We start from the raw sequence: 22,131 nt of genomic DNA on the forward strand, positions 1-22,131 counted from the left end.
TTATGGTATTGGAGCAGTACTCTCACACAAGTTGCCAAATGGCTTGGAAAGGCCAGTCGCATTTGCATCCAGATCATTGACCTCCGCTGAGCGCAACTATGCTCAGATAGATAGGGAGGCTCTCAGCCTTGTGTGGGGAGTAAAGAAGTTTAATCATTACCTGCAGGGCCAGAAGTTTACACTGCTGACAGACCACCAGCCGTTGGTATCCATTTTTAACCCTAAGAAGGGTGTTTCGGTGATGACGGCACAGAGGCTCCAGAGATGGTCCCTTTTCCTAGGGGCACATCAATATCAGATAGAATTCAAAGGTACAAAGCAGCATGGTAATGCTGATGGGCTGTCGCGCCTGCCACTACCTACTGAGGAGGAGGCACCGACGGTTGACCCGGTGGAGTTATTTCACTCGACCATCATCAAATGTTTACCTGTCACCAATGCAAATATTGAAAGGGAGACTAGGAATGACCCGACACTGTCCCGGGTCTACGAATTGACAGTAAAGGGATGGCCAGCCCATGGTGATCCACTGTTACCGGCATTCTCAGCAAGACGAGAACAGCTGTCCATCTGTCAGGGAACATTGATGTATGGAACAAGGGTGATTATCCCTCCTAAGTTAAGAGAGAGAGTTCTAAAAGAACTACATGAAGGTCATCTGGGGGGAGTCAAGATGAAAAGCCTTGCTAGGGCTTATGTGTGGTGGCCGGGTATCGACCAACAGATAGAGGATCTGACAAAAAGCTGCTCAGGGTGCCAAAAAGTCCAAAATGCACCTCCAATTGCACCGCTGCATCCATGGGAATGGCCTTCAACCCCATGGCAACGTGTACATATTGACTTTGCTGGTCCATTCATGGATTCCATGTTTTTAATTGCGGTGGACGCATATTCTAAATGGCCAGAAGTGATTAAAATGACTACCACTACCTCGGAGAAGACGATCGCGGTGCTAAGAACGATATTTGCAAGAAATGGATTGCCAGAGCAAATATGTTCAGACAACGGACCACAGTTCGTGTCAGAGGAATTCCAGAAATTCCTGAAGAAGAATGGGGTGAAACATTATACCTCTGCCCCATATCATCCAGCTACGAATGGGCTGGCCGAGAGGTTTGTACAGACATTCAAAAAGGCAATAAAGGCCATGAGCGAAGATCAGGTTCCACTGCAACACAAGGTGGACAATTTCCTACTTGTAAAGTCTGTAGGTACTATGACGAATTAATACACAGACTACAAGAGTAACTTTAACAGGACTTTACTATTCGAAGGTCAGGGCAAATCTGCCCAATAAATCCTGACACAGCACTTATATACCGGTGTGGTCACCGTCGGTATTACAGTATACAGCAGCCAAGATAAAGTAGTGCCACACCTAAAATAGTTCTCTTAAAGGTGAACGGTTACATACAATAGTTCTCTTAAAGGTAGAACAGTTACATACACTACAATCCTCCCTTTTTAGCTTACAACATACTTATTCCCCATTAAACATAACATCATAACATATATCCAACTTCATGTTAAAACAGTTCACAGATGTAGTCTCTGCGGAAACAGTTCACAGATTCAGTCTCTGCGGGAAACAGTTCATAGATTCAGTCTCTGCGGAAAACAGTTCACAGATTCAATCTCGGTGGATGCGCCTTCCGTGCTTCTTGACTCGGTCCTGACAACACCTCAGTGGTGTAGCAGTTCCCTGTGGTGTAGTCGGTTCACGTTGCTGGAGTGACTCATCCAATAGTCCTTCACTGGACTTAACAGCTTGAACTTCCGTCCTTCTGAACCAGCATTGTTGGCTTGTAAAAACTTGAGTACCTTGGGAAGTTTTTCTACTTCCAAACTGATTTGGCTCCGTTCGAAGGGACCCCGTGCGTGATCTAGTAGTGATGATGATGGTCCAGATGATCATCATCTTCTGCTTCGTCTTTTCCTTTTCTGCTTCTTGGAGACTCTCTGGGCTCCACTGTCAGCTGCCAGCTGCATGCACAGTTCCTCCTTCTCATCCTCCTTTTTCCGTAGTAGCGCCACCATCTCCCGATGTTCCTTAGACTTTTTGTGATTCTTCATGGTTTCTGCACTTTGGGAGTTTTCATCACAAGCTGGGCAGAACAGGTCATCGTAATATTCGATGTCGTCCAACAGGTCATGGTAATATTCGGTGTCATCTTGAGCTAGGCCAGTGCAAGGGTCTTCTATTTCCTCCATACCCAGCTGGACATTAGCCAGCTTTTGTTCCAAATCCAGACATCTTTCCTGAAGAGACTTCTTCAGGCGTGCAGCTTCATCCAGCTTTTTCTGGGCTTCCTGCAAGTCTTTTACTAATGACGTCATTTGTGATTTCAATACTTCAACTTCATTCGGAGATTGGTTGATCGGACTATTCAATCCCTCTACTGCAGCAGCTGTTTCAACCTTCTGTTGTTCTACATTGACGTGAGTCAGCGTACTTTTGGCATCCAAGGGTTGCTCTGCTGCCATCTTCTCAGTCTGTGTTGCAACCTCAGCTATTTCAATAACTTTTGGGAGCTCCAAACCCCTCTCCTTTGAAGATTTAAACTCCTGTTCAATTTGTTCCCATTTCAGAGTCTTGTCCTTCAGCATATGAAGGAGTTGGCTGACCGTTAACTCCAAACCCCTCTCCTTTGAAGATTTAAACTCATGTTCAATTTGTTCCCATTTCAGAGTCTTGTCCTTCAGCATATGAAAGAGTTGGCTGACCGTTAACTCTTCTGACCTCATACGTTTCCCAGTAGCTGCAGGGCTGTTTATAACCTTGCCCTGGGGCTCCTTTGCTGTTTCTACTTCGCCATCATCCGCAGCCTCCACCATTCGAATTTCCCCACTTGAATCGTCCGGTGATGCTGCACCCAACTTCAGTAGGAGCTCGGAGTTCATGGCGACCAAATCAGTCTTTTCTGCCTGCAATCCGCTAACAAGCGCTTTCAGTTGCTGAACCTCTTGCTCCACCAGATTAAAGCACGCACCTTCTGAAACCGAATCAGCTTTGATTCGTTTGGCCTCCTTGCCCCGACAGTTTGTGTGCTCCTGCTCCTTTTTCTCCATCAGCTGTTTCTGTTGTCTTTCCAGGTTCTCCCACTCTGTGTCACAGAACTTTTTCATTGCTTTCATCTCTTGTTCGAGACGGCAACTCAATTGTTCTAATTGCTGTTGTAATTTGAAATGGAGTTGTGTTCGAGCCCGGTGTTCCTCAGAATTGTGCATATCTGTAAACTGGACAGACTCAGAATTCTCTGTCAAACTATGTTGTTGTTGTTCAGTGGAATTCTGTTCTGAAACTTTGTTCTCCTCTGAAGCATAAGCATTTATGCACTCCTTCGTTTTTCCAACCTTAGTCAGCAAGCCCATTTTAAACTTGTCTTTCGCACCTGGGCTGGTCTTATCGTCATCCGTTTCAGAGTCTGAGCTGATTGTCTTCACCGAGTTCTCACTCATTATTGCTTTTAAATAGTGCCATTCCATGTTTATTTCCCAGATCCACTCCCGTCCCAGAAGTGGTGGACCTCCCTCAGGTAGTACATATAAATACATTCCTTGGTGTTCTTTGCCCCTGTCTCTCACCTTGACTTTTATCTTTCCCATGGGGTATACTTTCTGCCCCGTGTATGTCTGCAATACGATCTTGGTATCTCTCAAGGGTATGTGTGAGAATAGCCGGTTGTAATCCCTTCGATTTATGACTGATAGGGCTGATCCTGTGTCCAATTCCATTTTCACTTGGACTCCGGCTATTTTTAGCATGACCCAGATAGTTTGCAGGTCAGCTTCCTTACTCACATTGTGAATTCTCAGACTACCCAGTTCCTGAACGGTTGGGTCTGAATCCGAATTCTGTTCATCTGAACTCTTCTCAGCCACCTTGTGTACCTTATTGTACTTTCCCTGCGGTGACTTTTTTGTTGTTGTTGGTCTTCTTTCCTGACCGGCATACCTTAGCTATGTGACCAAGTTTGCCACATTTTCTACATTCCTGGTTTTTAAACCAGCATTGGTTCTGGTCGTGTGTTGTCTTCCCACAACGATAACATTTCGATGTACCCGAAGTAATTTGATCCACACTGAGTACCTCTGCCTTCAGCTGCATTTCCGCTGTGCCTCTCGCTGCGGCTTCGTGCGATGCTGCAATAAGGACAGCCTTATCAAGTGTGAGATCGTTCTCTTCTAGCAGACGCTTTTGTGTTCCTTCCTTCGACAACCCGCACACGAACTTGTCTCTCAATGCCTCTGTCAGATTTTCCCCAAACTGGCAGTATTTCGCTAGTCTACGCAGTTCGACCAAGTATTCCGCGTTGCTTTCCTCTTTCCGTTGCGTTCTCGCATAGAATTTGAATCGTTCCGCCAACATCAGTGGTGTGGGGTTCAATTGATCCTTCAGGACAGCAACAATATTAGCGAAAGTCTGATCCGTCGGTTTAGCTGGTGATAGAAGATGCTTCAATAGCCCGTATGTCTTTGCCCCCATTGCGTTTAATAAGGTGAGAGCTTTATCATCATCTGCTATCTTATTGGCCTCACAATATATCTCGATACGTTCTATGTACGTGGCCCAATCTTCCACCTCGGAATCGAAGTTGTTGATGTTACCATGCTTAGGCATCTTCACTATCTCTCACTATCTTTCTGCGAAACAAACACGAAATTTTTCTTTAACTTTTTTTTTTTCAAAATGGCGGTTTCCCGCGCTTGTCTTCTTCCCCCGCCCACTTTCAAAATGGCGGTTTCCCGCTTCTGTCATCTTCCCCGCCTACTGGCGGCTTCCCGCGTTTCTTCCCCTGGTGGGAGGGGTAAGCTTTTCCCTCGGGCGACGACCGCTGGCTTTCGGGGTTCGCAGCCTGCGCGTCAGCTTCAGTGCGTTCCTTGTTCCCTTTTCTCGGCAGGGCAACCGGCGCTGGGTACAACCCGTTGACGGCAAACAGTTTCAGCCGCTGGGCTGGATCTCGCTCAGTCTCCCTCGCTCGGGCTCTGTTGTTCCCTTTTCTCGGCAGGGCAACCGGTGCTGGGTACAACCCGTTGACGGCGAACAGTTTCAGCCGCTGGCTGGATCTCGCTCAGTCTCCCTCGCTCGGGCTCTGTCTCTCCCGCTCGCTCGGGCTCTGTCTCTCCCTCAGCGGCTTCCAATCGCGCCTCCCAGCCCTCTCGCAGTCCGGTGCTTTCCTCCCCGGCTGCGGCTGAGTTCTCCGTGATTTATTTATTTTTATATCTTCCCACGCCTTACGATCCCGGTCGCAGCGCTTCATGGCCTCGGTCGCTGCCCGGCCTTTTTCACTCCAATCGCGCCTCCCAGCCCTCTCGCAGTCCGGTGCTTTCCTCCCCGGCTGCGGCTGAGTTCCCCGCGGTTTATTTATTTTTATATCTTCCCGCGCCTTACGATCCCGGTCTCAGCGCCTCGTGGCCTCGGTAGCTGCCCGGCCTTTTTCGCCGGTCGCGGTCTAGCTGTCTCACGATGCTGTTGCGTCTCCCAGCCCGCTTGTACCGCGGCTTCCGTGCTCCACGCTGCCCCAGTCTCAGCGCCTCTGGGCCCGACTTCTGTCCGGCTCCTTTCCCCCGACCGTGGTCGAGTTCACCGCCCTTATCCTCCATTTATTTTTTTTATTTTCCCTTTACTCACAGTCACCGTGGCCGACTTGCTTCTCGTGCTGATAGGCTCACTCACCACCGTGGCAGAAGGGACAATCAGTGCCTGTTGCTGATGGAAGGCTTCGTGTCTGAATTCTTCCTTCTTCCTTGCTCTGCAGACTCGAGTTTTCTCTCAGCAGAACGACGAGGGCGGGTGCCTCTTCTCGACGCTCGTTAACTGCTTCGGAAGTATTGTTGCCGCAGGGTAAGATCGAACTCGTCGCCACTGTAAAGTCTGTAGGTATTATGACGAATTAATACACAGACTACAAGAGTAACTTTAACAGGACTTTACTATTCGAAGGTCAGGGCGAATCTGCCCAATAAATCCTGACACAGCACTTATATACCGGTGTGGTCACCGTCGGTATTACAGTATACAGCAGCCAAGATAAAGTAGTGCCACACTTAAAATAGTTCTCTTAAAGGTGAACGGTTACATACAATAGTTCTCTTAAAGGTAGAACAGTTACATACACTACACTACTGGCATATCGAAACGCCACCCATGCAACAACAAACCAAAGTCCTGCCATGATGTTCTATAACAGGAGGTTGCGGTCCAGGTTGGACTTGTTAAAACCAAATGTGCGGAGGGAAGTCGAAAACAAACAGTTCCAGCATATCAATAACAAGCCCACTCGGAGTTTTGAAATAGGACAACCGATGTTAGCCAGGGACGATAAAAACGAGAAATGACAATCTGGAACAATTCGGGCCAGACAAGGACCCCTGATGTACACGGTAGATGTTGGTGAAAATGTAATGCGACGTCATGCTGACCAACTGGTGGGATCGAGAACAAGGGTCGAGCCCATGGTTACGACAGAGACAACCGTGGAGGAAGTTAGTGAACCTGAAGCATCTACCTCAGAAGTGAATATACCTGATGATGATGTCCTATCCATAGGGGATCAACTAGATGAGTCACCCCAGCAACGAGAACCAGAGACCCCTGAAAGGCGTTATCCGTCTCGGATCAGGGGGCCTCCTCAGAGACTGAATCTGTGAACTGTTTTTACATGAAGTTGTGTATATATGTTATTATGTTATGTTTAATGGGGAATATATACTGTTAAGCTAAAAAGGGAGGATTGTGGTGTATGTAACCGTTCCACCTTTAAGAGAACTATTTTAAGAGATGCACTACTTTATCTTGGCTGCTGTATACTGTAACACCGGTGGTGACCACACCGGTATATAACTGCTGTGTAATGATTTATTGGGCAGTTCAGCCTGACCTCCGACTAGTAAAGACCTGTTGAATTTACTCTTGTGGTCTGTGTGCAGTGATTCTTATTAACAATAACTAGAACACACAGACTTAACAGGGGTGTGGGGAAACAGTGCCTGCTGTCCTCAGTGCTGGAGAAGGGGGTGTGGGGAAACAGTGCCCCCTGTCCTCAGTGCTGGAGAAGGGGGTGTGGGGAAACAGTGCCTCCTGTCCTCAGTGCTGGAGAAGGGGTTGTGGGGAAACAGTGCCTCCTGTCCTCAGTGCTGGAGAAGAGGGTGTGGGGAAACAGTGCCTCCTGTCCTCAGTGCTGGAGAAGGGGTTGTGGGGAAACAGCGCCCCCTGTCCTCAGTGCTGGAGCAGGGGGTGTGGGGAAACAGTGCCTCCTGTCCTCAGTGCTGGAGAAGGGGGTGTGGGGAAACAGTGCCTCCTGTCCTCAGTGCTGGAGAAGGGGGTGTGGGGAAACAGTGCCTCCTGTCCTCAGTGCTGGAGAAGGGGGTGTGGGGAAACAGTGCCCCCTGTCCTCAGTGCTGGAGAAGGGGGTGTGGGGAAACAGTGCCCCCTGTCCTCAGTGTTGGAGAAGGGGGTGTGGGGAAACAGTGCCTCCTGTCCTCAGTGCTGGAGAAGGGGGTGTGGGGAAACAGTGCCCCCTGTCCTCAGTGTTGGAGAAGGGGGTGTGGGGAAACAGTGCCCCCTGTCCTCAGTGCTGGAGAAGGGGTTGTGGGGAAACAGTGCCTCCTGTCCTCAGTGCTGGAGAAGGGGTTGTGGGGAAACAGTGCCTCCTGTCCTCAATGCTGGAGAAGGGGGTGTGGGGAAACAGTGCCTCATTTCCTCAGTGCTGGAGAAGGGGGTGTGGGGAAACAGTGCCTTCTGTCCTCAGTGCTGGAGTAGAGGATGTGGGGAAACAGTGCCCCCTGTCCTCTGTTGTGTATGTACCTTTAAGGGAATAACTGGTCTCAGACTGCATTACCGGCAGTGACCACCCCTGTATAAAAGTCCCTAGCAGGCTTCTGTAGTTTCAGTTTCCAGGTTGTCTCCATTCAGTAAAGACTTGTTGTAATCAACTCCTGCAGTCCGTGTCTCAATTATATACGGACATAATACTGGCGACGAGTAAGAAACAAACTTACCTGCAACTCGGCAGCACCTCAGACGACGTTATTGAAGGTCGAAGCCAGAAGAAAGAAAAAAAAATAATCCAAAGAAACTCGAGAAACGGGCGTCGACCGTGGGCAACCGCCCTCCAAATCATCGAATTGAAAAGTGCAGGAGAGACTGTCGAGAGCTAGGCTTGGTCTCCAGCATGTGGTTTCCCAGCTAATCGGGCTGGTGGCAGGTAGTGCACTGATCCTTCCTGGGCTGCGGCGGGCTAGAGCTTGATCGGGTGGCTCTGCAACGGGGCCGGGCAGCGAGTCGGGAAGCAAAGAGAGAGAGAGAGGGTGGAGCACACAGGGCACGGCCAGTGCTTCGCAGCCGGGCAGCGTTCGGACCTAAGAAGAGGGAGGGAAGTGTCCCAGAGGGTCCGCTCCACGAGGGAATGGTTCTTCAATTAACGGAGCAAATATTGAAGCGCGATAGAAAAATAAAAATACCGCGGAGAGCGGCATTGGCGGCAGCGATCGGGGAGGCGCGAAGACCATAGGGCGTCGCCATTACAGGATAGTAAAATAAATATAATCGCCAGCAACAGCGTTGGCAGCAGTGGCGGGAAAGTGCGGGAGGCGCCATCTTAACTCGGCGGGGAAGAAGGAAAAGCGTGGGAGGCGCCATTTTGATCCATCGGGGATGAAGGCAAAGCGCGGGAGGCGCCATCTTAGATTTTCAAGATGCCAAAGACTGGCGCTATCACTGCCTTCGATAATGCAATAGAAGACTGGACCACGTATGTGGAAAGAGTCGAGGTATATTGCGAGGCAAACGAAATAGCCGATGAGAAAAAGGCATCGGTATTGCTAAATTTAATGGGCGCAAGAACGTACGGCCTATTGCGGGACCTGATTACTCCAGCCAAACCGAAGGCGAAGAGTTTTAACGAAATTGTTGCTATCCTACAGGAACACCTAAATCCTACACCGCTGCTGATAACAGAAAGACTAAAATTCCACAGGAGAAATCAGCATAAAAATGAGAGCAATGCTGATTACCTTACGGAACTACGCAAGCTATCAAAGCACTGCCAGTTCGGAGCAGGACTGGCAGATACCTTACGGGACAAATTTGTCTGTGGATTCCTGAGTGAAGGAACCCTGAAGAGGTTACTCTCAGAGAAAGAGCTGACGCTAGATAAGGCTTTCAGCGTGGCAGTATCGTACGAAGCAGCAGCAAGGGGAGCTGTGGAAATACAACAAAAGCCACAGGAATACGGCACCCACGAAATGACACGGGGATTTGCAAAATGTTATCGCTGCGGCAGAACATACCATGACCAGAAGGACTGCTGGTCCAAGGACAAAATATGCAGGCAATGCGGAAAGATGGGACACATTGCACGAGTTTGCAGGTCTGGGAAGAATTGTATCTCTACATTCTGCAAGATGGTGGACCACCGTTATTGGGACGTGAATGGATCAGAAAGATAAGTTTCGACTGGCACTCCATTCAGGCACAGATGGTGGCTGGTAAAAAGGATGACGACGTCACTCCTGGACGATTGTCAACAATCTTAGCTGATGCCAAAGAGATATTTCAACAAGAGCTGGGTGCTCTTAAAGGCGTAACCGCCTTGATAAAAATAGAGGAGAATGCAATTCCCAAGTTTTTCAAAGCAAGACCGGTACCATATGCAATTCGCCCAGCCGTCGAGGCAGAGCTGGAGAATCTGGAGAAGGCAGGTGTGTTATCTAAGGTAGACTGGAGCGAGTGGGCGACACCCATCGTTCCTGTCATGAAGAAAACGTTAAACAATAAGTCTGAGGAGCCAAGGAAGGTTCGCATCTGTGGGGGCTTCAAGGTGACGGTGAACCCAGTCCTTCACACAGTACAATATCCTCTTCCAAGGATAGAAGATATCTTTGCCTCACTATCTGGAGGGAAGCGTTTTACAAAAACTGACCTAGCACAAGCATATTTGCAGATGGAAGTTGAAGAATCCTCTAGGAAGTTTCTCACGATAAACACTCACAAAGGTCTTTACCAGTATAATCGACCGGTATTTGGAGTAGCATCAGCTCCGGCGATATGGCAAAGAGCGATGGAACAAGTCCTGCAAGGGATTCCGGGGACTCAGTGTTACTTGGACGACATCCTAGTGACAGGTGAAGATGACAGTGAACACCTTGCCAACCTAGAGCAGGTGCTCGCTAGACTACGTGAACATGGGCTACGAGCCAATCGCCCTAAGTGCGAGTTTTTTAAGAAACAGATATCGTATTGTGGCCACATGATTGATGAAGAGGGGTTGCATAAGTCCCCTCACAAAATTGAAGCGGTAGTTAAGGCTCCAGCGCCTGAAAATGTGTCGCAACTGAGGTCATTCCTCGGATTGGTGAATTACTACCATAAGTTTTTGCCGAATTTGTCCACAATTCTGCATCCACTGAACGCCCTACTACGAACGGGAGTAGCATGGAAATGGAGCGATGAATGTAAGCGGGCCTTTCAGAAGAGTAAGGACCTAATCACTTCAAGAGAAGTATTGGCTCATTACAACCCATCACTACCGATAAGACTGGCGTGTGATGCGTCTCCCTACGGTGTTGGGGCGGTACTGTCACATAAATTCCTTGATGGTTCAGAGAGGCCGATAGCTTTTGCGTCACGCTCGTTAACTTCAGCCGAGCGTAACTACGCCCAGATTGACAGAGAGGCCCTCAGCCTGGTGTGGGGGGTGAAGAAGTTCAATCACTACCTGCACGGTCAGAAATTTACTCTACTAACTGATCATCAACCTCTCGTCTCCATTTTCAACCCTCAGAAGGGCGTACCGATAATGACGGCACAACGGCTACAGAGGTGGTCCCTTTCCCTAGGGGCACACCAATATGACATCGAGTACAAAGGAACTAAACAGCATGGGAATGCTGATGGATTGTCGCGCCTACCGTTGCCGACGGTGGAAGAAGAACTGGTAGTGGATCCAGTGGAGTTATTCCACTCGACTATAGTCGAATGTCTCCCTGTGACGAATGCAAACATAGAAAAGGAAACACGAAATGACCCGACACTCTCCTGGGTCTATAATTTAACGGTGAAGGGATGGCCAGCACATGGCGAACCACTGCTGCCAGCATTCTCGGCAAGAAGAGAACAGCTGTCAGTGTGCAGAGGAACCTTGATGTGTGGATCCAGAGTAGTAATTCCACCCAAATTGAAGGATAGATTGCTCAATGAGCTTCATGAGGGTCATCTGGGAGGGGTAAAAATGAAGAACTTAGCCAGAGCGTTTGTGTGGTGGCCGGGAATCGATAGAGAAATCGAAGAGATGACCAAGAGCTGTACAGGATGCCAGAAGGTCCAAAACGCCCCACCACAAGCCCCTCTACATCCATGGGAGTGGCCCTCATCTCCATGGCAAAGGGTGCACATTGATTTTGCTGGTCCCTTTATGGACTCGATGATTTTAATTGCGGTGGATGCACATTCAAAGTGGCCAGAGGTAATAAAAATGTCCTCAACCACCACAGAAAAAACTATCACAGTCTTACGAACCATATTCGCCAGGAATGGGCTGCCTGAACAGATTTGCTCTGACAATGGACCACAGTTTGTGTCTGAAGAGTTCCGGAGGTTCTTAAAGAACAATGGTGTTAAGCATTACACATCCGCCCCATATCATCCAGCCACTAATGGATTGGCCGAGAGGTTTGTTCAAACATTCAAGAAGGCTATCAAGGCAATGTGTAATGAAGATATACCCCTACAACACAAGGTGGATAACTTCTTGTTTGCCTACCGGAATGCGACACATGCGGTTACCAACCAAACTCCAGCCATGATGTTCTTCAATCGAAGACTACGATGCCGCTTGGATTTGGTTAAGCCAAACGTCAGAAGAGATGTGGAGAACAGGCAGTTTCAGAATATGAATGAAAGGCCGACCAGGAGTTTTAAGGTGGGTCAACCAGTTTTGGCCCGGGACTACCGCACAGAGAAATGGCAGCCAGGAACGATCTGTACACGGCAAGGACCTCTAATGTATACCGTGGACGTTGGAGAGAGCATTGTAAGACGCCATGCTGACCAGATTCTAGAGTCACTGGAAAACGTCAACTCCACACCACGATCTGATACACCTGGCGATGAAACCGAAGTACCTATTGCATCTACCGCAGAATCGGTGATATTGGAAGCAGATGAACCAAACAACGACATTGATCCCGACGCAACCTTGCCAGAAGAACCTGATATCCCAAAGAGGCGTTATCCAGACAGAATCAGGAAGCCTCCTCAAAGACTGAACTTATAATTGCTTAACTTCAACCAATGTATCTAGCAACCGTAATTGTAATTGTAATTAGTTATTATTTAGTTGTTAAATGAATGTTATGTACTGTTTATCTAAAAGGGGAGGAATTGTTGTGTATGTACCTTTAAGGGAATAACTGGTCTCAGGCTGCAGTACCAGCAGTGACCACCCCTGTATAAAAGGCCCTAGCAGGCTTCTGTAGTTTCAGTTTCCAGGTTGTCTCCATTCTGTAAAGACTTGTTATAATCAACTCCTGCAGTCCGTGTCTCAATTATACACGGACATAATATCCTCAGTGCTGGAGAAGTGGGTGTGGGGAAACAGTGCCTCCTGTCCTCAGTGCTGGAGTAGAGGATGTGGGGAAACAGTGCCCCCTGTCCTCTGTTGTGTATGTACCTTTAAGGGAATAACTGGTCTCAGACTGCATTACCGGCAGTGACCACCCCTGTATAAAAGTCCCTAGCAGGCTTCTGTAGTTTCAGTTTCCAGGTTGTCTCCATTCAGTAAAGACTTGTTGTAATCAACTCCTGCAGTCCGTGTCTCAATTATATACGGACATAATACTGGCGACGAGTAAGAAACAAACTTACCTGCAACTCGGCAGCACCTCAGACGACGTTATTGAAGGTCGAAGCCAGAAGAAAGAAAAAAAAATAATCCAAAGAAACTCGAGAAACGGGCGTCGACCGTGGGCAACCGCCCTCCAAATCATCGAATTGAAAAGTGCAGGAGAGACTGTCGAGAGCTAGGCTTGGTCTCCAGCATGTGGTTTCCCAGCTAATCGGGCTGGTGGCAGGTAGTGCACTGATCCTTCCTGGGCTGCGGCGGGCTAGAGCTTGATCGGGTGGCTCTGCAACGGGGCCGGGCAGCGAGTCGGGAAGCAAAGAGAGAGAGAGAGGGTGGAGCACACAGGGCACGGCCAGTGCTTCGCAGCCGGGCAGCGTTCGGACCTAAGAAGAGGGAGGGAAGTGTCCCAGAGGGTCCGCTCCACGAGGGAATGGTTCTTCAATTAACGGAGCAAATATTGAAGCGCGATAGAAAAATAAAAATACCGCGGAGAGCGGCATTGGCGGCAGCGATCGGGGAGGCGCGAAGACCATAGGGCGTCGCCATTACAGGATAGTAAAATAAATATAATCGCCAGCAACAGCGTTGGCAGCAGCGGCGGGAAAGTGCGGGAGGCGCCATCTTAACTCGGCGGGGAAGAAGGAAAAGCGTGGGAGGCGCCATTTTGATCCATCGGGGATGAAGGCAAAGCGCGGGAGGCGCCATCTTAGATTTTCAAGATGCCAAAGACTGGCGCTATCACTGCCTTCGATAATGCAATAGAAGACTGGACCACGTATGTGGAAAGAGTCGAGGTATATTGCGAGGCAAACGAAATAGCCGATGAGAAAAAGGCATCGGTATTGCTAAATTTAATGGGCGCAAGAACGTACGGCCTATTGCGGGACCTGATTACTCCAGCCAAACCGAAGGCGAAGAGTTTTAACGAAATTGTTGCTATCCTACAGGAACACCTAAATCCTACACCGCTGCTGATAACAGAAAGACTAAAATTCCACAGGAGAAATCAGCATAAAAATGAGAGCAATGCTGATTACCTTACGGAACTAAGCAAGCTATCAAAGCACTGCCAGTTCGGAGCAGGACTGGCAGATACCTTATGGGACAAATTTGTCTGTGGATTCCTGAGTGAAGGAACCCTGAAGAGGTTACTCTCAGAGAAAGAGCTGACGCTAGATAAGGCTTTCAGCGTGGCAGTATCGTACGAAGCAGCAGCAAGGGGAGCTGTGGAAATACAACAAAAGCCACAGGAATACGGCACCCACGAAATGACACGGGGATTTGCAAAATGTTATCGCTGCGGCAGAACATACCATGACCAGAAGGACTGCTGGTCCAAGGACAAAATATGCAGGCAATGCGGAAAGATGGGACACATTGCACGAGTTTGCAGGTCTGGGAAGAATTGTACCTCTACATTCTGCAAGATGGTGGACCACCGTTATTGGGACGTGAATGGATCAGAAAGATAAGTTTCGACTGGCACTCCATTCAGGCACAGATGGTGGCTGGTAAAAAGGATGACGACGTCACTCCTGGACGATTGTCAACAATCTTAGCTGATGCCAAAGAGATATTTCAACAAGAGCTGGGTGCTCTTAAAGGCGTAACCGCCTTGATAAAAATAGAGGAGAATGCAATTCCCAAGTTTTTCAAAGCAAGACCGGTACCATATGCAATTCGCCCAGCCGTCGAGGCAGAGCTGGAGAATCTGGAGAAGGCAGGTGTGTTATCTAAGGTAGACTGGAGCGAGTGGGCGACACCCATCGTTCCTGTCATGAAGAAAACGTTAAACAATAAGTCTGAGGAGCCAAGGAAGGTTCGCATCTGTGGGGGCTTCAAGGTGACGGTGAACCCAGTCCTTCACACAGTACAATATCCTCTTCCAAGGATAGAAGATATCTTCGCCTCACTATCTGGAGGGAAGCGTTTTACAAAAACTGACCTAGCACAAGCATATTTGCAGATGGAAGTTGAAGAATCCTCTAGGAAGTTTCTCACGATAAACACTCACAAAGGTCTTTACCAGTATAATCGACCGGTATTTGGAGTAGCATCAGCTCCGGCGATATGGCAAAGAGCGATGGAACAAGTCCTGCAAGGGATTCCGGGGACTCAGTGTTACTTGGACGACATCCTAGTGACAGGTGAAGATGACAGTGAACACCTTGCCAACCTAGAGCAGGTGCTCGCTAGACTACGTGAACATGGGCTACGAGCCAATCGCCCTAAGTGCGAGTTTTTTAAGAAACAGATATCGTATTGTGGCCACATGATTGATGAAGAGGGGTTGCATAAGTCCCCTCACAAAATTGAAGCGGTAGTTAAGGCTCCAGCGCCTGAAAATGTGTCGCAACTGAGGTCATTCCTCGGATTGGTGAATTACTACCATAAGTTTTTGCCGAATTTGTCCACAATTCTGCATCCACTGAACGCCCTACTACGAACGGGAGTAGCATGGAAATGGAGCGATGAATGTAAGCGGGCCTTTCAGAAGAGTAAGGACCTAATCACTTCAAGAGAAGTATTGGCTCATTACAACCCATCACTACCGATAAGACTGGCGTGTGATGCGTCTCCCTACGGTGTTGGGGCGGTACTGTCACATAAATTCCTTGATGGTTCAGAGAGGCCGATAGCTTTTGCGTCACGCTCGTTAACTTCAGCCGAGCGTAACTACGCCCAGATTGACAGAGAGGCCCTCAGCCTGGTGTGGGGGGTGAAGAAGTTCAATCACTACCTGCACGGTCAGAAATTTACTCTACTAACTGATCATCAACCTCTCGTCTCCATTTTCAACCCTCAGAAGGGCGTACCGATAATGACGGCACAACGGCTACAGAGGTGGTCCCTTTCCCTAGGGGCACACCAATATGACATCGAGTACAAAGGAACTAAACAGCATGGGAATGCTGATGGATTGTCGCGCCTACCGTTGCCGACGGTGGAAGAAGAACTGGTAGTGGATCCAGTGGAGTTATTCCACTCGACTATAGTCGAATGTCTCCCTGTGACGAATGCAAACATAGAAAAGGAAACACGAAATGACCCGACACTCTCCTGGGTCTATAATTTAACGGTGAAGGGATGGCCAGCACATGGCGAACCACTGCTGCCAGCATTCTCGGCAAGAAGAGAACAGCTGTCAGTGTGCAGAGGAACCTTGATGTGTGGATCCAGAGTAGTAATTCCACCCAAATTGAAGGATAGATTGCTCAATGAGCTTCATGAGGGTCATCTGGGAGGGGTAAAAATGAAGAACTTAGCCAGAGCGTTTGTGTGGTGGCCGGGAATCGATAGAGAAATCGAAGAGATGACCAAGAGCTGTACAGGATGCCAGAAGGTCCAAAACGCCCCACCACAAGCCCCTCTACATCCATGGGAGTGGCCCTCATCTCCATGGCAAAGGGTGCACATTGATTTTGCTGGTCCCTTTATGGACTCGATGATTTTAATTGCGGTGGATGCACATTCAAAGTGGCCAGAGGTAATAAAAATGTCCTCAACCACCACAGAAAAAACTATCACAGTCTTACGAACCATATTCGCCAGGAATGGGCTGCCTGAACAGATTTGCTCTGACAATGGACCACAGTTTGTGTCTGAAGAGTTCCGGAGGTTCTTAAAGAACAATGGTGTTAAGCATTACACATCCGCCCCATATCATCCAGCCACTAATGGATTGGCCGAGAGGTTTGTTCAAACATTCAAGAAGGCTATCAAGGCAATGTGTAATGAAGATATACCCCTACAACACAAGGTGGATAACTTCTTGTTTGCCTACCGGAATGCGACACATGCGGTTACCAACCAAACTCCAGCCATGATGTTCTTCAATCGAAGACTACGATGCCGCTTGGATTTGGTTAAGCCAAACGTCAGAAGAGATGTGGAGAACAGGCAGTTTCAGAATATGAATGAAAGGCCGACCAGGAGTTTTAAGGTGGGTCAACCAGTTTTGGCCCGGGACTACCGCACAGAGAAATGGCAGCCAGGAACGATCTGTACACGGCAAGGACCTCTAATGTATACCGTGGACGTTGGAGAGAGCATTGTAAGACGCCATGCTGACCAGATTCTAGAGTCACTGGAAAACGTCAACTCCACACCACGATCTGATACACCTGGCGATGAAACCGAAGTACCTATTGCATCTACCGCAGAATCGGTGATATTGGAAGCAGATGAACCAAACAACGACATTGATCCCGACGCAACCTTGCCAGAAGAACCTGATATCCCAAAGAGGCGTTATCCAGACAGAATCAGGAAGCCTCCTCAAAGACTGAACTTATAATTGCTTAACTTCAACCAATGTATCTAGCAACCGTAATTGTAATTGTAATTAGTTATTATTTAGTTGTTAAATGAATGTTATGTACTGTTTATCTAAAAGGGGAGGAATTGTTGTGTATGTACCTTTAAGGGAATAACTGGTCTCAGGCTGCAGTACCAGCAGTGACCACCCCTGTATAAAAGGCCCTAGCAGGCTTCTGTAGTTTCAGTTTCCAGGTTGTCTCCATTCTGTAAAGACTTGTTATAATCAACTCCTGCAGTCCGTGTCTCAATTATACACGGACATAATATCCTCAGTGCTGGAGAAGTGGGTGTGGGGAAACAGTGCCTCCTGTCCTCAGTGCTGGAGAAGGGGGGGTGGGGAAACAGTGCCTCCTGTCCTCAGTGCTGGAGAAGGGGGTGTGGGGAAACAGTGCCTCCTGTCCTCAGTGCTGGAGAAGGGCTTGTGGGGAAACAGTGCCTCCTGTCCTCAGTGCTGGAGAAGGGGTTGTGGGGAAACAATGCCTCCTGTCCTCAGTGCTGGAGAAGGGGTTGTGGGGAAACAGTGCCTCCTGTCCTCAGTGCTGGAGAAGGGGTTGTGGGGAAACAGTGCCTCCTGTCCTCAGTGTTGGAGAAGGGGTTGTGGGGAAACAGTGCCTCCTGTCCTCAGTGCTGGAGAAGGGGGTGTGGGGAAACAGTGCCTCCTGTCCTCAGTGCTGGAGAAGGGGTTGTGGGGAAACAGTGCCTCCTGTCCTCAGTGCTGGAGAAGGGGGTGTGGGGAAACAGTGCCTCCTGTCCTCAGTGCTGGAGTAGAGGACGTGGGGAAACAGTGCCCCCTGTCCTCTGTTGTGTATGTACCTTTAAGGGAATAACTGGTCTCAGACTGCAGTACCGGCAGTGACCACCCCTGTATAAAAGTCCCTAGCAGGCTTCTGTAGTTTCAGTTTCCAGGTTGTCTCCATTCAGTAAAGACTTCTTATAATCAACTCCTGCAGTCCGTGTCTCAATTATACACGGACATAATATTGGCGACGAGTAAGAAACGAACTTACCTGCAACTCGGCAGCACCTCAGACGACGTTATTGAAGGTCGAAGCCAGAAGAAAGAAAAAAAAATAATCCAAAGAAACTCGAGAAACGGGCGTCGACCGTGGGCAACCGCCCTCCAAATCATCGAATTGAAAAGTGCAGGAGAGACTGTCGAGAGCTAGGCTTGGTCTCCAGTCTGTGGTTTCCCAGCTAATCGGGCTGGTGGCAGGTAGTGCACTGATCCTTCCTGGGCTGCGGCGGGCTAGAGCTCGATCGGGTGGCTCTGCAACGGGGCCGGGCAGTGAGTCGGGAAGCAAAGAGAGAGAGAGAGGGTGGAGCACACAGGGCACGGCCAGTGCTTCGCAGCCGGGCAGCGTTTGGACCTAAGAAGAGGGAGGGAAGTGTCCCAGAGGGTCCGCTCCACGAGGGAATGGTTCTTCAATTAATGGAGCAAATATTGAAGCGCGATAGAAAAATAAAAATACCGCGGAGAGCGGCGTTGGCGGCAGCTATCGGGGAGGCGCGAAGACCATAGGGCGTCGCCATTACAGGATAGTAAAATAAATATAATCGCCAGCAACAGCGTTGGCAGCAGCGGCGGGAAAGTGCGGGAGGCGCCATCTTAACTCGGCGGGGAAGAAGGAAAAGCGTGGGAGGCGCCATTTTGATCCATCGGGGACGAAGGCAAAGCGCGGGAGGCGCCATCTTAGATTTTCAAGATGCCAAAGACTGGCGCTATCACTGCCTTCGATAATGCAATAGAAGACTGGACCACGTATGTGGAAAGAGTCGAGGTATATTGCGAGGCAAACGAAATAGCCGATGAGAAAAAGGCATCGGTATTGCTAAATTTAATGGGCGCAAGAACGTACGGCCTATTGCTGGACCTGATTACTCCAGCCAAACCGAAGGCGAAGAGTTTTAACGAAATTGTTGCTATCCTACAGGAACACCTAAATCCTACACCGCTGCTGATAACAGAAAGACTAAAATTCCACAGGAGAAATCAGCATAAAAATGAGAGCAATGCTGATTACCTTACGGAACTACGCAAGCTATCAAAGCACTGCCAGTTCGGAGCAGGACTGGCAGATACCTTACGGGACAAATTTGTCTGTGGATTCCTGAGTGAAGGAACCCTGAAGAGGTTACTCTCAGAGAAAGAGCTGACGCTAGATAAGGCTTTCAGCGTGGCAGTATCGTACGAAGCAGCAGCAAGGGGAGCTGTGGAAATACAACAAAAGCCACAGGAATACGGCACCCACGAAATGACACGGGGATTTGCAAAATGTTATCGCTGCGGCAGAACATACCATGACCAGAAGGACTGCTGGTCCAAGGACAAAATATGCAGGCAATGCGGAAAGATGGGACACATTGCACGAGTTTGCAGGTCTGGGAAGAATTGTATCTCTACATTCTGCAAGATGGTGGACCACCATTATTGGGACGAGAATGGATCAGAAAGATAAGTTTAGACTGGCACTCCATTCAGGCACTGATGGTGTGGTAAACCACTTTTATCGTTCACTATCGTTACACTATAGTTATCACTGTTATATCGTTACTCTATGGTTATCACTGTTCACACTGTTGTATCACTATACGAGGTCGCCTCTTGTCACGCTGCTATACCTGGGCTGACCACTGCTGACTCCGCCCATGACTCCACCTACCTGCCCAGGTATAAAGGTAGTCGACTGACTGGCATTCCTCCTTGTTGTATCCGATCACCCACGAGGGTGGGCTCTGTTATTTAGCCAATAAGAACCTATAGTTACTTTCTTAACTCGTCGCTTTTCATTGGATGAATTGATAGGTATATCAATTTTATTGGCTAAATTTTAAAATGTTGATACTTGAGCAGTCAAATGACCAGCCAAACGACCAGCCAAGCGACCAGCCAGACGCCCAGCTACAACAGCCACAGCAGCCAGCCTGGCTGCGAGCCCTCAGACCACCGTACCTGGACCTAAACCCACAGGCAGCAAACTCAGCCCTCGACTTCGAACACTGGCTGAGCTGCTTCGAAGCCTACCTGGGAGAATCCGGCGTGCCTCAGAAATCCATGCTAAGAGTTCTGAACGCCCAAGTGAGCCCTAAAGTATTCGCACTCATCCGGGACCTTAAAACATACGAGGACGCCATCAACCGGCTGAAAAGACAGTACCAAACCCCGGTAAATTCCATGTATGCCAGACACCTCCTAAGATCCCGCCCGCAACAGCCAGGAGAGCCCGTGGAGGAATTTTTACGGGTGCTACAAGCACTCGGCAGAGACTGTAACTTTAAAGCGGTAACGGCGGCAGAAAATACTGAAGACAATGTCCGCGATGCCTTCGTGAAAGGCCTGCGGTCCGACTACTCACGGCAAAGACTACTGGAAGCAAGGGACCTCGACCTGGACAAAGCTGCAGCCCTCGCTCTCTCTCTAGAGGTGGCCCATCGGGACCTCGAGGCATACTCAAGGTACTGTAACTCGCGACCCTGGGACTTGGGACCGACCCCGACCGCGATACCCCCCGCAGCAACCCCCCGGGACCTACCTCAGCGTCGGCGTCACGGACCCGATCGACACCGCCACCCCCGGTACCGGCTCCGACATCAGACCCCCGCGATCGGGCCGCCGGCTGCTTCTTCTGCGGTCAGGCGAAACACCCGAGGTCGTGCTGCCCAGCCAGGAACTCTACCTGCTCAAACTGCATGAAGAAAGGCCACTTCGCTAAGGCCTGCAGAGGTGGATCATCAGAGGCCAGCAGTGCCTCATGCGAGCTGTGGGGGCGGCCATCTTCCTTCAAGGCAACAGAGGCCAGCATCCCCACATGTGAGTCATGGGGGCGGCCATCTTTGATACAGGCAACCGACACCAGCAGTGCCTCATGTGAGTTATGGGGGCAGCCATCTTCTCCGCCATTTTGTCCAACCTCGTGGGAGACGCCATTTTACCCACCACGCCCGACCGCCACCGTGCCTCTAGACCCGACTACCGCCTCAACCGCAGACTACAACAACTCACTCAGCTATACACTAGCCTCCGTCACACTGGACCAGGCCCGCCCGCATCACCTGTCCAAGTCGATGATGGACATCAAAGTAAACGGCCACGCCACGACCTGCCTGTTCGACAGCGGAAGCACGGAGAGCTTCATCCACCCAGACACGGTGAGCCACTACTCCCTCCCTGTCCTGCCAACGCACAACCGGATCTCGATGGCATCGAGGTCACACGCCACAGACATCAGCGGCTACTGTGTTGTGACCCTGTCGGTTAAGGGTACGAAGTATAAAAATTTTAAACTCCTCGTCCTGCCCCAGCTATGCGCTGCCGTGCTACTAGGCCTAGACTTCCAATCCCACCTCCAAAGCGTCACGCTAGCATACGGCGGACCCCTCCCCCCACTCACAGTCGACAACCAGCAGATTTTAAACCGCCCGCCGCGTAACACCTGCGGCCTATCCACCCTCAAGGTCCCGCCACCTTCCCTGTTCGCTAACCTCACCCCCGACTGCAAACCCGTCGCTACCAAGAGCAGGCGGTACAGCGCCGGGGACAGAGCTTTCATTAGCTCTGAGGTGCAGCGTCTCCTGAAGGAGGGCATCATCGAGGGGAGCACCAGCCCCTGGCGTGCCCAGGTCGTGGTCGTTAAGACCGGCAATAAAAACCGCCTGGTCATCGACTACAGCCAGACCATAAACAGGTACACCCAGCTGGACGCATACCCCCTTCCCCGCATATCTGATATGGTCAATCAGATTGCGCAGTACCGGGTATTCTCCACCATCGACCTTAAGTCGGCCTATCACCAACTCCCTATCCGCCCTGAGGACCGCCAGTATACAGCCTTCGAGACGAACGGCCGCCTCTACCACTTCCTTAGGGTTCCCTTCGGCGTCACCAACGGGGTTTCGGTCTTCCAAAGGGAGATGGACCGGATGGTTGACCAGAACGGGCTGCACGCCACGTTCCCCTATCTAGATAACGTCA

The sequence above is a fragment of the Somniosus microcephalus genome, chromosome 1 (assembly GCF_052327205.1).
Source record: "Somniosus microcephalus isolate GS21.2 chromosome 1, FLI_Smic_1.0, whole genome shotgun sequence".
NCBI classification, from domain to species: domain Eukaryota; kingdom Metazoa; phylum Chordata; class Chondrichthyes; order Squaliformes; family Somniosidae; genus Somniosus; species Somniosus microcephalus.